The 16,830-nt window shown below is 47.4% G+C and overlaps 1 long non-coding RNA gene across 2 annotated transcripts in view; it reads left to right on the top strand.

Annotated features, from left to right (window-relative positions):
- LOC113250528 (uncharacterized) overlaps window positions 1-16,830 on the top strand; it is a 57,655-nt gene that overhangs the window by 5,470 nt on the left and 35,355 nt on the right. For both annotated transcript variants that reach the window (XR_007188470.2, XR_007188471.2), the window contains exon 2: window positions 12,745-15,788. This is a non-coding gene — a long non-coding RNA (uncharacterized LOC113250528). The remainder of the gene's footprint in view (window positions 1-12,744; window positions 15,789-16,830) is intronic.

The following is a 16,830-nucleotide window of genomic DNA, read 5'->3' on the forward strand; positions in this document are numbered from 1 at the left end:
TCTTTCTTTCATGGATATTGCCTTTGGCGTCACATTGAAAAAGTCATTGCCAAACCCAAGGTTGTCTGAATTTTCTGCTATGTTATCTAGTAGGGGTTTTATTGCTTTGCATTTTAATTTAGGTCTGTGTCATTTCCAGTTAATTTTTGTGAAAGGTGTAGGGTCTGTGTCTAGATGCATGTTTTTGCACGTGGAATTCCGGTTTTTCCAGCACCATTTTTTAAAAAGGCTCTCTTTTTCCATTGTATTGCCTTTGCCGCTTTATGCAGGATCCGCTGACTGTATTTACGTGGTGTGTTTGTGAGCTCTCCGCTTCATTGATCCGTTCGTCCGTTCTCTCACCAGCACCACGCTGTCTTGATTATTGCAGCTTCTAGTAAGTCTGAAGGCGGGTAGGGGCAGTCCTCCAACTGTATTCTTCTTCTTCAGTATTATTTTCCTTATCTGGCCTTCTCGCCTTCCCCTTCTCTCTCCCGGGGTCTCCTTTCTCTCTTACCTCTCTGCGGCTACTGCCTCTCAGCTTTCCTCTCTTCCCATTTTCTTCTTCCCTCTCTTGGTCTCCTTCCTTTGGGGAGCCAGGATTGGGCACAAGAAAAAAGATGGGCTTTGGGGCCAGAGAAACCATGAAAGTATAAATTCTGCCCCTCATACTTTAATTTGGATGAGCTGAGTAATGCCTGATGCTCCCTAGATCCCGGGCTCCTCATGCATAAAGCCTGGCACAAGGATCCTGGGCCCCTCCTCCCTCCTTCTCTGCACTCTCCATTGTTTATGCTGAAATCATGCACAGGACTTTACAAGACAGAACCTTCCCAACCTCTTCAGCACTCCAGTAACATAGGACACCGTCTCATTATGTTTACTTACACGTCATCTAGAAGGTGGTTGTTCACTTTTTCTCAATGCGTCCCATAGCCCTCCCGAGGTTCTGATTGGTGCCATTTGGCTCGGGAAGCACTAAAAAGAACATCTAGGGCATATGCAACTTGCATGGCCTTATCGACATGAAATGGAGTTCTGTTTTTATAAAAATAAACCAAAACAGCCGGTGGTTCTCGGTGAATACTTGAAAATATATGTTTAATCCTCAAAAAATACTGGGTATGTGGTAGAAGATAGTTATTTTAAATATCCAGTTCACCTTCCCCCGGCCTGTCCTTGGGGTCCTTTCTGGAGGAAGTGATATCTCTCCGCCCACCCTGGGACAGGACAGCCTCAGGCTTGGCTGTGTGACTTGCTTTGGCCAGTGGAACACGGGTGGAAATGACATTTGCCACCTGCAGGCAGGAGCACGAGGTGCCTTGCACAGCTGTGTCCTTGCTTTTCGCCCGCTCAAGAACGGCGTGTGTCAGAGTGGGGCAGTCCTGCACCGCAGGGCCCGTGCAGCAGAGCCACAGCTGCCCTGAAATAAACCTTTGTCGGTTGACCATTGAGATTCGGGGCCGTTACTACAGCGTAACTCAGCAGAAGCTGACAGAACACAGGTGTGAAAGAGACAGAGATCTCAAGCATTCGGCAGAAGGTTTTAGTGGGTGGCTTCGTTTAGTTTTCCTGTAAAGTAGATCCTTTTTTGGAGCTCTGCTGATCTCATGATGACTCCTGGGTCACCATCAGCTCAGACCACCGACCACCTTTCTTCAGCTGGGATGCTAAGGGTTGAAGGCAGTTCTCCTACTCACGGTCTTGCAGGGGGTATGCAAAAAAATAGAGTCCGCTGCTGCATTACCCACATTTCAAAGTGCAGTTCAACCGAAGTGTAGCAATCTAAAAGTGACATGCCTTTTCCTGGTAGCAAGGGGGGCTGGGCTTCTTTTCTTGGTCCTCTCCCAGACAACTAAACAGGGAACAGGCTTGGGCATCCCCCCCAGCCCAGTGGGTTCCCAGCGAACCTTCACGGTGCCCTGTTGAACCTCCCTGTGCACTGCTGAACCCTTCCTGCCCATACAGCCCCTTGTGGGAAGCAGAACTTAGTACGGGATAAAATATAAGTAAGTCCACCCAGAGGCCTATGTTTGATAGCTTTTTATTTTTATCGCCGTGATTAAATTGCCTTTCCCCAACCACCTCCCCCAGAGAATAATGGTGGAAGGGTGCTTTTTCTTTTGTCCCTCCCGTTTTTTTGGAACTAGTCCATGTACTAGGTCACAGTAGAAGCAGTGACCTTGGAACAACATGATCCCACCCTGGGCCAGGGTGGATACCCCACCCAGGCTGCATACGTAATTTTCTCCACAGAGGGAGAATTGAGAGCGGCTGTTGGACATCTGTTCTCATTGTTATTAGCCCAGCATCCATGTCCCATTTTGCTGGTGGCAGATCCCTTCTGCTAGTGGTCAAGAGCCCAGCTTTTGTGGCCTGAGAGTTTAGGTCAAATCCCAGCTTTTGCACGTTATAGCTCTGAGGCTTTCGTGAAGACACACTCATCTGTGCCTCAATTTCCCCACCTATAAAAGGGGACAGTGTGCTGATTAAATGAGCAAACAAAGAAGATAAGAAGCTGAGGTTAAAACGATTCAGCTTATCTGAAGTGCCTAAAACTGTGCGCAACAGTCGAGGTCATGTAGCATTCGCTCTTACTGTGGTGTGTTTGGGGGAGGGCCGACCTTGGCCCCGGCTCCAGGCCTAGCAATGAGCATTTCCTTCCATCTGCCCATGGGTGGTCCAGAAGTGGGCATGTGACCAAAGCTGGGCTTACCTGCAGGCCTTCCCGGGACCTGCTGGGACTCTCAGAAAAGCAGTGTTGGCAGAGTATAGAAGTCTGGAGATCCTGTTGGTCTTCTGGTCCCAAGAGGGCCGAGCCAGCTGAGAACGGAGCCATCGGAGGTGCCAGAAGAGGGCGAGGCTGCCTCTTATGGTGCCCTGTGACCACCTGGATCCAGCTGGCCAAGAATTTTCAGTTATTTGAGCCATTAAATTGCCAAATTAGCTTACGCTAGGTTGAACTGCTTTCTTTGTCCCCTGCAGAAGCAGAACAGTCCTGACACATTCAGTCTGGGCTGGTCCCTTGAACAAAGGAGATGTAAAGTCGAGCCAGCACCGGGCGTCCTCGGTTTGCACGGAGTGTGTGTGGAGAAGCTGGTCGCAGGGAGCAGCAGGGGGCTCCCCTGGCCACAGTCTTTCCTGGCTGCACCTGGCTTCTCGGAGCCTCTGGGGCACTAGTGTAACCAGAGAATACATTTCCTTTCCTTTCTTAAGCTGGCTTGAGTGCCCGATGCACACCTGGAGAATCATGGGAGTCCTAATGAATGGTGTGTTTTCCGTTGTTTGTTTTTAGGAAGAAAAAGTACACAGAATATAAACATTCGACAAGGTCCTGGTATATAATTCAGAGATAGCTAGCTTACTGTCCTATTTGCCAAACAACAAATACGATGCTAACAGATGAACGTGTGTTTGAAAGACAAAAGTCTCCTCTCCACGCTTGGGTCCACAGATGACCTGAGTTGGCACAGATCCTGATATATGTTGGTGGCATGGAAGCGCGACCTCCGGCGACATCTTTCTGCCCGCTCTAGGATGAAGAGGTGGCCCTTCCCCATACCAAAAGTACCAGCTCCGGGGCACCTGGGTGCCTCAGTCGGTGGTGCCTCAGGCTCTTGGTTCGGGCTCAGCTCATGATCTCAGGGTCCTGGGATCAAGCCCCACGTTGGGCTCCACGTTCAGTGCAGAGTCAGCTTGAAAAAAAAAAAAAAAGCTACCATCTCCGTGGAGGTGCAGTGCGAGAGTTGGGGTTTAGAGTTGCAGGACTTGAACTCTAGCTCCCCTCTCGCTAGTCCCAGATCATGCAGCCTTGGGCAAGGCGCTGCCACTCCCCTAGTTTCCATTTTCTCACCTGTAAATGGGGTTGATGATAATCCCCACCTCACTGGGCTTGCTGTGAGCATCAGAGGAGGGGAAGTACCTAAAAGTGAATTCTCATCTCTGTGCCTCATTCTCTCCTCCTCTGCAAAAGGAGGATCTTATCACAAGGCCGAGGCCACAGGCTTGATGTGAGGAGGAAGGGGTTCCCTCCTGCTCAGTGCTGACAACAGTGCCTGACCCAGAGTGAGCACTCACTAAATCTTTGTGGTTACTGATCCCTACGCTGTTGCCCCAGCTTTTTCCTACTTAACGGGATTGACGACCTTCCTGCCTTTCAGTGCCCATTGAAAAATTCTGTTCACCGTTCACTTAATCTCACATGGTTGCGGTGACCAGAGTGTCCTCAAGGGGCTGGCCCTGGCGGCGCACTCCCCAGGCAGAAGCCCTGTCTTGCCACAACACCGCCGCCTCTCGGCTAACAGCCCGCTGCCAAGGCCTGGCCTGCTCAGGGCCTTTAGAGCTTTGCATTTCCATGGCTCCCATTGCCTAGAAGTTCACGGCATCCAGTTCAAAGACCTAATTTTTTCTTTATATCCTGCCTTGTTCCAGAGGGAGATGCTCCGTGATCTCTCACTACAAAACCAGACCTTCACAATTGTGTTAGGACCCAGACCCCATTATCAGCTCAATTTGGTCATGTCATCCGTTGGTTTGACGGGGATCTCTCCAGCGGGCGTCTACTCGGTGCTGGGCGCAGGAGTGCAGTCGTGGAGGCCTCAGTCTTAGGTCTTGGGTTCAGCTGGGGCTCCAGCCCATGGAGCCGGTGGATTAGTTGCCCAGAGCTGCCACAAAACAGTACCACAAACTGGGAGGCTTGTAGAAAGCAGAAATGTATTGTCTCCCAGTTCAGGAGGCTAGGAGTCTGAAAGCAGGTGTAGCCTGGGCCATAGCCCCTCAAAGGCTCTAAGGGAAGAATCCTTCCTTGCCTCTTCCCACTTCTGGTGGCCCATGGCCTTCCTTGACTCATAGCAGCACTACCCCCCTCCAACCCCCCCCACCCCCACCCCCACCCCCCGTCTCTGTCTCTGCCTCCATCTTCACGTGGCCATCTTCTCCCTGGGTCTCTGTGTCTCCAAATCGCCCACTCTTTATAAGGACACCATTGCATCCAAATAAAGTCACATTCATGGGTACTGGGTGTTAAGACTTCAATATATCTTTCAAGAAGACACAATTCAACCCACAGCAGCCAAAGCAGCAAGAAACAAACAAATGAGGGCAAAATTTAAATGAAAATACCTTTTTTAGGGACGCCTGGGTCATCAGTCAGTTAAGCATCTGCCTTCAGCTTAGGTCATGATCCCTGGGCTCCCAGCTCAGTAGGGAGTCTGCCTCTCCCTCTGACCCTCCCCCCCCACTCATGCTCTCACTCGCGTGCGCTCTCTCTCTCTCTCTCTCTGAATAAATTTTAAAAAAAGAAAAAATACTTTAACTCTGTGGATTTGACTAAAATTCACAATTTTATAGTGGAAAAATGGTATAGGACAGTGGTGGAGAGTGTGGGTTATTGAATCATAGTGTCTGAGTTGAAATCCTGCAAAGATCTAGTTCCTTCCTTTTGTAAAAGGAGAATAATAATAATGCCCATGTCACTGGACTGTTTGGAGGAGGAGGTGGTCAGTGAGCTAAAACGTGTCAGTCACCACATGTAACACCGTAACACCTGCGTGTAGTAATCTCTTAATAAGACCATGGTTTACTTCTTTTCATTTCACGTTTAGAATCTTAGAATTTCCAAAAACAAGAACACTTTAAATAAACCCACTGTTATTGAGCCTTAAATCAAACATCATTGTGCACTTAGACAGGTCTTCTCTGTCATTTCATAAATGGGCTACTCTGTGTTCATACAGTTTACCTTCTATTAAAGTAACAGGGATTATAAACATCAAGTTATTCGGACATTCTATTCTGTCGCAGTGAATGTGCTGTCCACATGGCTAACCGTCTCTGTGAAGGTAAAATGGATTGTAAAGACCAAGCTCTTGGGGCATTGCATAGCCACTGCTGTAAACTGGGAGAGAGTGGCTTCTTGATTTCTGTAAGCTGAAGTTTACCGTAGTGACAGCAGCACGAGAAAACACACCAAGCCACCCCCCAAGCCCAAGAGCTGTCTCTTCACACAGTGTGCAGTTAAAATGAATTTTGTTACCATGAAATTTGTTACCATGAAAGTCACCTGTAGTGACTTTTTCATTAATGTGGGCCAAGGCAAATTGATTAGACTACTAATCTCCAAAAAGTAGAAGCCCTCATGGATGGAATGTTGTGCTGAAAGCAAACTGGACACATTTTCCTCCTATTCTTGAGAAAGAATGGAGGTGAGAAAAGGAACAGAAAATTGAGGAAATTTCTTTAAATTTATTGTTAGTGTTCCTCTCTTAGTTTTTCTTTAGAATGCTTGGTTCTCATCCAAGCTACTATGGTCAATGTTTTTAGTTAATTTTTTTATTTAATGTTGTAATATAGATTAGTATTATAGTTGTGCTGTAACCTCATTTTAAAGACATAGAAATTGAGACATAGGCATTCTTAACAGATATTTTTTAAACTGAGACTCTTAATGGCTATACACTAGAGCTTAAAGCGTTATCAGAAAACACATTGCCTTGAACTTCTAACCCAATAGCACTTCTCAAACTTTATAGTCCGGGATCTTTTTTTTTTTATTTCATTTATTTATTTATCAGAGAGAGAGAGAGCACAAGCAGAGGGGAGCAGCAAGCAGAGGGAGAAGCAGACTCCCTGCTGAACAAGGAGCCTGATGTGGGACTCGATCCCAGGACCCTGAGATCATGACCTGAGCCGAAGGCAGACATTTAACCAAATGAGCCACCCAGGTGTCCCAGTCACAGGATCCTTTACACTCTTTAAAATTATTGAGGACCCCAAAGAACTTTTGTTTGTGTGGGTTATATCTGTTGATATATATCATATTAGAAATTTTAAGTTTTAAGAAGTTAAAACCTAAAACAGTAAATTATTTGTTAATTCATTTTAAGGTAACAATCATGCTTCTATTACATGTTAGCATCACACCAACGACATTATCATATGTAGGGAGCCTCTGGAAAACTCCATAGTACACTCATGAGAGAATGAGAGTGAAAAAGGCAAATAACAAACATCTTAGTGTTATTATGAAAACAGATTTGATCTTGTGGATTCCCTAGGTAGGTCTCAGGGTTCCCCAGGAGCTCTGGGCCAGACTTTGAGAACCATTCATCTAGACGGTTCCTACGCCTTCATAGCAAAACTGTATTTTTTGTCTAAACTATGACTATTCAAGGAATAAGTAACAAGAATACTTGTAAAACTTGGAATTTCTAACACTGAATAAAATATATAATTGATATGTTATCAGTGTTCTTGTTATCTTTAACATGGAAAGCAACGTGGGCAATACAGAGTGTGTGTTCTGAGGGGGCTCTGGAGGCGGGCACCCTGGGTTCTAATCCCAGCTCCGCCACTTAGCTGCATGGCCTTGAGAGGGTCATGTAGCATCTCAGCCTCAGCATCCTGTCTGTAAAATGAGCAGGCTATTCCCATTGACCTCAGAGGCTTGCTGGGAGGATTAACTGGAGTAATCTCTGTAAGGGAAGATGACTTTCCCAGCCCCCTCCCAGGTAACCTGGGGCCAGGTGCCTGGTTCAGGGCCATATCGCCCTTGCCCGAGAGCCCTTTCTTGCCCATCTCACACCCTCAGAAGTGGACAAACTAGAGGAGCTGGATTTCTGAGTCCCTGGATTGTGACGTGAGCAAGAACTAAGCCTTTGTGGTGGCAAAGGCTGAAATGGGTTTCAGTTGACTCCCTCCTGCAGGGTACCCTGGCCTTTTCTCTAACCCACAAGGGCCGCCATTTGAACAGGAGAGGACGCAAAGGGAATGACATTTAAATGGAAATTTAGAAGATGGGAAGCTTCAAAACTGAGAAGATTTGAAGGAAGGAGCTACCTAAAGGTGGAGGCAGGGAGGCATCCCCAGCAGTGGGATAGAAAACGCAAAAGCCCCAGGCACACGCCGGAAACTTTCCAGAGACCTGCCTCAAGACAGGGCAAAGTGGTGAGAGATAAGTGTGAAGAGTGGATTCCAGGGGCATGGAGACCTTTGCGGTCCCCAAACCCCACTAAGGGCTTGCGCTGTGGCGGCGGCATCTCAGCATCACCTACCGGCCGGAGCCACAGGCTGACTGCCCTGGGGTCCAAGGGTCGCAGGCTTAGGGATATGCACGCAGCATAAGGAATAAAGCTCAGGTCGGTGCCGGTGCCGCTGAAGGACAAGCATATAGAGTCCCGGCATAACCGCACTTGCCACCGCCTTCCCTAAGTTCTGCAGCTTCTCCACGTGCCCGTCTTCCCGGGCCCTCCCCGGCACAGGGAGGAGGAGAGCGGCCGCGCACACGGAGGGCGTGCGCAACCTCGGTGGCACAGGGACGGTGCGGTTTTTCATTTTGCCGAGAAGGTAACACCTGTTCCCAGCGGCGTGGCCCAGGAGCCCCCATGTTCTCCTTCAACAACACGATGGAAGCTGCAGCGGGGGCGAAGTTTCCAGTGTGGCGTTGTGGTGGGTGTGGCCATCACAGCGGCGGTTTTCAGAGAGCCGGGGAGTGAGTATCTGATGAGCGAACGAAATCTTACCAAATTATCGCCGGCCTTCCTTTAATGTTTTTAAGTTCAAAGTCCGCTTATCGGACGCTTCTGAGGCCATGGTGCTCAAGAGTTCCTAACGGCTTCATCTTCTGTGCGTGTGTTTCATCAACCTGGGGTTCAGTGGTACCCACAGTCACGGTGCCTCCTTGGGTAAGGAACTGGGGACTGTTTATCTTTTGATGAGTCCAAGGAAAGGGATGGAACCATTCGCCTTTCTTTTGCCTGTGCTTGTTAATTTACATGTAACTCTCAAAGCAGGATACATTTTACGCGGTATCAAAACAGATCATCCAAAGGAGAATGGTGTGTTATCAAGTAGAAATGCTAGCTTGCAGTTCCAGACTAACGCACGAACTCACAACAGGGCCCCTCCTCGGAAGACACGGGGCGTTTGGAGTCCAGGTATCCGATGAGATCTAACGCCGTTTTTCCAGACCAGACGATGGAATTAGAATTACATGCACACGTGGCTGGGGAGGACGGCGCCCTAGGGGTCCAGGATGGGGTGCAGGCAGCTGTCTGAGACGGGCAATGTTTTGTTCTTCCCACACCATAGGGTTTTGTTTTTTTAGTTTCATTGTCAACATTTAAAAATAGGGAGATAGCAGATAGAAACCAAGATCTCTGGCTTTCTTTACAACTTTTGAAATACCTGGCCAAAGAGGGTCTGAATGTCCACAAGACAGCAGTGAGCGAGAGCCGAGCTGGCTCTACCCTCCGGACCGTACCCTCTCTTCAGTGTCCCACAGTCCCCTCCACTCCCACTGCCTTTCCCTCAGCCAGCCTCATTCATTGGCAGTACTGTTGGGGGTCTGGGAGGGGTCCCCAACAAAGAGCATCACTCCTGTTCTGTGGGTTCTAAACAAGCTGAGAAGTAAGACAGTGCTTAAAGCTGAAAGGAAAAAAGATCTCCTCTGTTTACTGAGAGAGAGGAGGTTGGAAGTCCTGGCTTCCAGCTGCAGGCAAAACCAAGCTGACTTAGCCAGCCGGCTTCCAGGGAACGTGGCTCAGGGCGGGCCACCCAGGTCCTTGTTAGAGCAGAGAGGAGCGGAGTGCAGGCTCCGCGTGCAGGCCTCCCAGAAAAAGAAGGACAGAACAGAGCCGAGTGTCAGGACTTCAAGCTTCCCAAAATGTGTCAAAGGGCAGGAAGGCCTGGCGTGACAGTCGTGGGAACTCCCGGGGAGGGGAAGGAGCATTCCTCGCCCACCGGGTGCTCAGAGCCACTGGGGCTGGTGAAGGCTGGAGGAAGTTTTCTTTAACAAGCTGAGCAAAGAACACCCGATGCCCTCACAGGCTGGCGGTGATTTTCTTCCAGGGGCCCTTAGCTCCAGGTAAGTAAATGTGGTAAACTTCAGCAGCCATGGAAATAAAATTTCTAAAAAGAAAGTAGCAGAACTCACTCTCTACTGGGGTAAATCAACCAGAACAAAAAGCATGGAAAATGAAAGCAACAGAGTATAAAGACGAAGCACGGAAAGGCAATGCAAGATGTGTTTTATAACAGAGGAGCTAAATTCAGGAAAACGAGAGCGAGGCCTGGTATAGATGGGCGAGCAGTAGGGTCCGGGGCCGGCCACTGAGGCATCGTCTTGTTCAGTGAGCGCTAGTAAGTGCCACGCACATTCACAACCATGCAAAGCACCTAATGGGAACCCCTTTAGAGATGAGGAAACCGAGGCCCTGAGTGATTGATTCTAGGGGGCTGGTGGAGGGATTCCAGGGCCCGTCGCACCGGCTCTGAAACCCTTCCCCTCTCCCTGCCTGTCCTTTTGGGCCAAGTGTAAGTTGTTTCCTGAGAACAAGGGCAGCTTGAGGCCAGCGAGGTGGCCGGGCAGCTCCTTCAGAGAACTGCAGGTCTGGAGTCAGAGCCCTGGGCCGGGCTGGGCCCTGCAGCCTGCCCCGCCCCCGACCAGTCGGCATCCTGGCCTCTCCCCGCTGGTAAGCTGGTTACCTTTGGTCTCTGATGGCCGTGACCTGACCTTTCCCATCCTCTGGCTGCCCACGCCCACAGAGCAGAGATGGGGAAAGGGGCATGAAATCGGCCTCCACAGCCACCGTGTTTGACCCTCCTGGTCTCTCAGCAGCAGGTTTTCCAGAAACGAGGCAGAGCTACGGGGCACGCCTTTGTTGGAGGGGCTTCCTTCCCTCCTGGTCTGGTTGGGATGCCACGACAGCCACGCTGCAGTCACGCCTGCGCGGGGTCGTGTGCCCTCTGCAGTTCTCCACAAGATCAACTAGTGAAATCCCTTAATAGGGAATGTTTTTAGAAGGAACATATGGGGAATCAAAAAAGGGCTAAATATAAACCTGTATTTACAGAACTGAATAAGGAGCACAGGAAAGCTGAACAGAAAGAGCCGGATGGAGAGGCTTTCTCCTAAAACAGGTTTTTTCGGTGGGTGTGAGTGCGCATTTTGCTGTATCTGTGAATTCGTAAAACACTAGAGTTGCCTCTAATTAAACAAAGGGGGGAAAGCAGCTTATGATGCCAAAAACGGTGCTGATGCCAGTCATTACGGAAGCACCTGAGGCTCTATGCGCTGACTTCATCAGAACTATCATGTGCTGGCGTGACAGACTTAGAAACGATCAAACGCAGCGTAGACTTCTGAAATAGAAGTTTCATGTTTAAGGCATTTTTTCGGTAGCTAAGGCAGCTCTTTGAGAAATGATCTACACCATTAATGCTGAAGGAAAAAAAGAGGCCAACTCTGCAGTGAGGGCATAAGCAGGCATGAAAGAAATCCCCGTGGCCCAAAGAGGGTGAGGAAGGAACGAACACATATTTATTGAGCAACTACCCCGGGCAGAATGGTTGGTGAGCGTTCTCTTGTTTGACCCTCATGATGTCGCGAAGATGAGGGGATTATTTTTCTCCCCTCTCTGTAGACTGAAGTTCTCAGTATCAAAGGTTACACCGCCAGCACACGGCAAGTTTAGGATCCAAAGCTAGCTCAAATCCAGTTTCCTGGGGCGCCTGGTGGCTCAGTCAGTTAAGCGTCTGCATTCGGCTCAGGTCATGATCCCAGGGTCCTGGGATCGAGTCCCGTGTCAGGCTCCCTGCTTGGCAGGGAGTCTGCTTCTCCCTCTGCCCCTCACCCCACTTGTGCTCAGCTCTCTCTCTCTCTCTCAAATAAATAAATAAAATCTTAAAAAAAAAAAATCCAGTTGTCTGGCTCTAGAGACGCTTGCCCTTTCAAATACAGCGTGGCCCTTCAGGGTGGCATCAGCAGGCCCTGCTCCTGACCTTCTCATTCCCTCCGTGCCAGTGTTTTTACCTCAAATCTATTAGAGGAGTTTTCTTCTCTCTTGAGGGAAAGCTGTTTCCTTGAAAGCAGTTGGAGGTAAATTTTGCTGTAAAGAAATCCCCGTCATAACTTTCGTGTGTCGGGTCTTTTATTACGTCAGTTAGATTTGACGTTATTTTGCGTGTCTACTCCTCTGTCCAGAGACCTCACATGTTGACACAGCGCGGTGTGAAGCAAATACTTGACTCATTTGGATCTTTGTGACGCAGAATCTACCGTAAGAGCCAAGGGTGGGTCCTGACCAGGATCCTGCTTCACTGGCCTTTACTCAAATGTCAAGGCCATCTTCGAACAAGCAGATTAGCCACAGATGGCGAGATAGCGGAGAGCAGGTGGAGGAGAAAGGTTCCCAGTCCTCACAGAAGGTGTGCATCGGAGGACGCAGCATTCATTTTACTGAGCGGCCCTTCGCCGTGTCAGGTGCCCTTCGACAGCACCCCATAGGAAGTGCTTGTTTATACGGCCAGCTGCTCCATGGTGGACGTCTAGCTCCCTAAGAAATGCGTCAACAGCCCACCTGCTCAGACAGGAGACAGCCCACTTTCCTGCACCTACCCTAGAGCGCAGGACTGCAGCGTGCAGAGCCCAGAAGGCAGCGTCACTGAGCAGCAGGAAGGAGCGCTGGAGCGGCCAGTTAGGTATTTGTGGCTCCGTCGGTTAAGCATCTGACTCTCGATTTCAGCTCGGGCCATGGTCTCCGGGTCGACATCCCCGCGGCGGGCTCAGTGTGAAGTCGGTTTGGGATTCCCTCTCCCTCGCCTTCTTCGCCGTCTGCCCCTCCCCATCCCTGCACGTGAGCTTCTGCATGTGCTCTCTCTCTGGAATAAATAATTAAAATCTTTAAAATGTTGAGTTTCACGTAATACATGTATATGTACTTAATACATTAGTACTATTGTACGTGCATCGATTTCATTCGTTAATAGATGTAACCTGGAAAGACATGCTTGAAAATGGTTTGCCAGCGTGGGGACAAAACCAAAAAAGCTTGGAGACTCCCTGCCTAGGGGACGGTGAGTATCAGTGGAGGTGGTGGCCAAAGCCCGCTGCTAAATTCCTAAGATCCAGAAGATAAACCCATATTGCCAGGGTCTGGGTGCAGGGAGAGGCAAACCTGCCAGGAGCAAGGTGCTTTTGGACTCTCCTTGCTTTTCTTCTTTACTAGTGAGGATGACACCCTGCGAAATTGCCTGGGAAGCAGGTGGCTTGTGAGTCACAGGACAGCCCTTTCATTCCCTGAGGAGCCCCGGGCCGTGGCCCCCAAGACTCGGAGGGACCAGCTCCCCTTCCCAAAGCAATGAGTTCTGCTGGTCAAAGGAGCAAATAAATAGTAAAAGATATTTAAAAATTTCCACATCACTTGTCCTACAAGAAATGTACATTAAAACTAGTAAGAATACCCTATTCTTCATCAATTACATAGATTTCAACGAGTCAGCTGTTGGCTGGGGTAGAGAAACAGGCATTCCCATATATACCTAGTGGGTGGGTAAATTGGCAAAAACTTCCTATAAGGCAATTTGAAAATACTGACCAAGAGTTCAAACATACACACATCTACCTACCCATCAATTTCTGCTCTGGGTATTTTTTTGAAGAAAATAATCAAATTTGGAGATAAAGGCTTAAATACCTTTAAAAGTTTGTTATTCAATCACTTACTCATTCTACACACATTTACTGGTGTCTTTTTTGAGGCAGATTCTGTGCTAGGTGCTGCCACACAACAAAAAATAAAATAGGGCTCTGCTCTCCTAGAGATTATTAATAATCATTACAGTGCTATTTATAACAGGGAAAAATACAAACTAACAACATGACTAAAATCAGTGTTGTTGTTGTGCAGTTATGAATTCCTATGCAGCCATTACAGATTGTATGGGGGAAGACACTGGAGGGAGGCCTGGCTCCGTCAGTCACAGGAGCATGCCACTCTTGATCTCAGGGTCGTGAGTTTGAGTCCCACGTTGGGTGTAGAGATAAACAAATAAGCTTAAAAAAAAAAAAAGACGACATTGGAAAATGTTCACATCAGGTAGTTTGAGCGGAAAAAAACAGTTAACAAAACAGACAGAATATGTCTCCTCACAGCCTTGAGTGCCCAAGAAGGGTCACAGTTCACCCTATTTGCGACAGAGGTAATTTAGAATGAACAGACTTCCCTTTAGTGAGAAACAAAACAGAATAGAACAAAAAAGCATTGGGAAATGTGCCCATCACTTCTTCCTACCTCATGAATGTTTTTTGAGGGTGATTCTCTGAGGAGCCAGCAGATCAGGTAACGATGACATTGACAGAAGATTCTGAGAGGCAGTAAGACTTATCTTAGGAACTACAGCCCAACTGAAAATAAGTTACCTCATCCAATATTTAAAAAGAATCTCCAGCATAATCAATAAAAAGTCCCTAACAGAAATGGGCTTGCTCAAACACTGTTGGTATGAGGGTGGCTTGTTATAAACATTTGAGAAGGCAATTAGCAATATTTATCAAAACTTGGATGTCACCGCCATAACCGAGTGACTTTATCTGTGGGAATATATCTATAGGAGTACTTATGCCTGCACGAAAAAATTTAATAAGGAAATGGAAATTAACCAACTTATGCATATTGGGAGTCCATAAGGAGACAAGAGAGAAAAAGAGGCAGCAAGAATACTTGAAGAAATAATGGCCAAAATTTCCCAAATCTGATGGAAAAGATTAATCTGCACATTCTAGAAACTCAACAAACTCAATCAACCCAAGGAGAGCCACACTGAAATACATCATAGACAGACTATCTAAAGCCAAAGATGAGAAGAGAATTTTGAAAACAGCAAGAGAGAAATGACACATAATATATAATTGATCACTGGTGAACTAACAGCTGACTTTCTCAGCAGAAACTGTGGAGGCCAGTAGTCAGTGGGATGACCTATTCAAAGTGCTGAAACAAAAACAGAATTGTACATCCAGCAAACTATCTGTCAAAAATGTATCATTGGGGGGTCCTTGGGGGGCTCCGTTGGTTGAGCATCCGACTCTTGATTTCGCCCCAGGTCATGATCTCAGGGTGGTGGGACTAAACCTTATGTCGGGCTCTGTGCTCAGTAGGGAGTCTGCTTAAGAGTCTCTCTCTCTCCCTCTCCCTCTCCCTCTGCCCTTCTCCCCACCCCTCCTCCCACCCCTACTCTCCCTGCCCCCATTTCACATGTGCACACACACTCTCTCTCTCTAAAATGAATGGATAAATCTTTTTTAAAAATGTATCATTAAAAGACATTCAAATAAACAAATAACATAACAACACCTGAGAGAATTTGTCACTAGTTGACTTGTCCTGCAAGGAATACTCAAGGGAGTCCTTCAGGCTGCATGAAAGGGCACTGGACTATACTTGAATCCACGTAATGAGATAAAGATCTCACTCTTGACTATACTGAGTACTAGGAATGTGGAAGAAAAGGGTAGACTTAGCACATTTCTGGTGACCTTATCATCTTCTTCTTACTCTTCAAGCTTTACACTCTGAGTTTTTAATGCAATATCCAACAAATATCCAGTCATATTGAATCAGCCTGACGTGTGATTTGGAGGGCTGATGGCCCATACTTGTTTTGACTTGATGACATTTGGGGCTTGGAGCTAAGAGATATCTCCCTTTTGTATGACTGAGCACAACCTAAGAACTAATAGCAGCAATAAGAACATCATCATTTTACAACGGAAGTCTAATTGGAGTGTGAACGGAAGTGCTATTGGCCAAGTACCCCTATCCACTAGTTATGTCGTATTGGAAAATCTGACCCAAGAATCTGACAGTCAAAAAGGATTATCTTTCATTTTACCATTATTTGTTCACAGTTATGCCATCTGGCTCATATAACCAGAGGAAACTTGGCACCCACATTCAACTAGAATGACCGTCAATTCACAGAACATCCTATTTTCTCTTTGCCAAGAGCAAAGTGACAACTGATCTCAACATGTAAGTACTTATCATGTAAAACAAATGACTTGAGCAGGGAATATTTTTTAAGAAGATAGGGTTGGAAGAGCATTTTAGTGTCATCAGATATCTCCAACTGTGTTCTAACAGTATAACCTAATTTATCTTTCTTTGTGTTTGTCTCTGAATTTTCCCTTCAATTTAACAAATACTTTTTGAGCACCTGCTGTATAAAATGGGATGAGCCAAACACTAAAAGGATACCAAGCTATATTAGACAGGAAATGGCTCTAGCTCTGTAAGAAAGAAAACATCAGATTCAGTGGCTCAACCCAAAGGAACTTAATTTCATGCTCACTCAACAGCTCCCTGATGCTGTCCTAGGTCAGCAGGTAACACTCTTCCTCAGGTAACACTCTTCCTCCTGGTGATCCAGGGATTTGGGCTCCTTCTGTCTTAGCTTCTTGCCATCTTCTAGGGCATCAGAATCTTGGCTTCAAGCTGCCTAAGCAGTAGAAGAGTAAAGAAGGCATGCACACTTCTTAAGATGCCCAGCCCGCAAGCGACACCTGTCACTTCCACTTGCATCCACCTGTAAGAACAAGTCCCTTGGGCACACCTGAATGTAGGAGATTGGCCAGTGTGGTCCCTGGCTGGGTAGTCACTTCCCTGCAACAACTTTATACTCGGGAAGGAGGGGAACAAGCTAGATATGTTATTCCTATTGTGTAAGATGTAGCTTCTATCTTCAAAGAACCTTTGTCAGAGTAGAGAAGAAAGTTCACAGGAGAGAAATGTCACAGAGGAGGTGGCATTTGAGATGATCCTGGATTGACAGAACTGCCAGACCACATGTTGGTGAGGGGGGCATTCTAGATGAAGTGACCGCCACTAGGGAAGCATGGAGGTGGGGAGGAAATGTTGAGTAACTAGCTTTCCTGGAACAAAGATTTGCATAGGGGGAGATGGAGCTTAGAAGTTTCGTTAGGTCACTGTTACGTAAGGCCCTGAATGTCAGGACAAAGAGTTGGAATTCCATGCCTCCTTTATCATGATTACCATGCATTTTTTAACACAAAGT

The sequence above is a fragment of the Ursus arctos genome, unplaced genomic scaffold (assembly GCF_023065955.2).
Source record: "Ursus arctos isolate Adak ecotype North America unplaced genomic scaffold, UrsArc2.0 scaffold_1, whole genome shotgun sequence".
Classification (NCBI taxonomy): Eukaryota; Metazoa; Chordata; class Mammalia; order Carnivora; family Ursidae; genus Ursus; species Ursus arctos.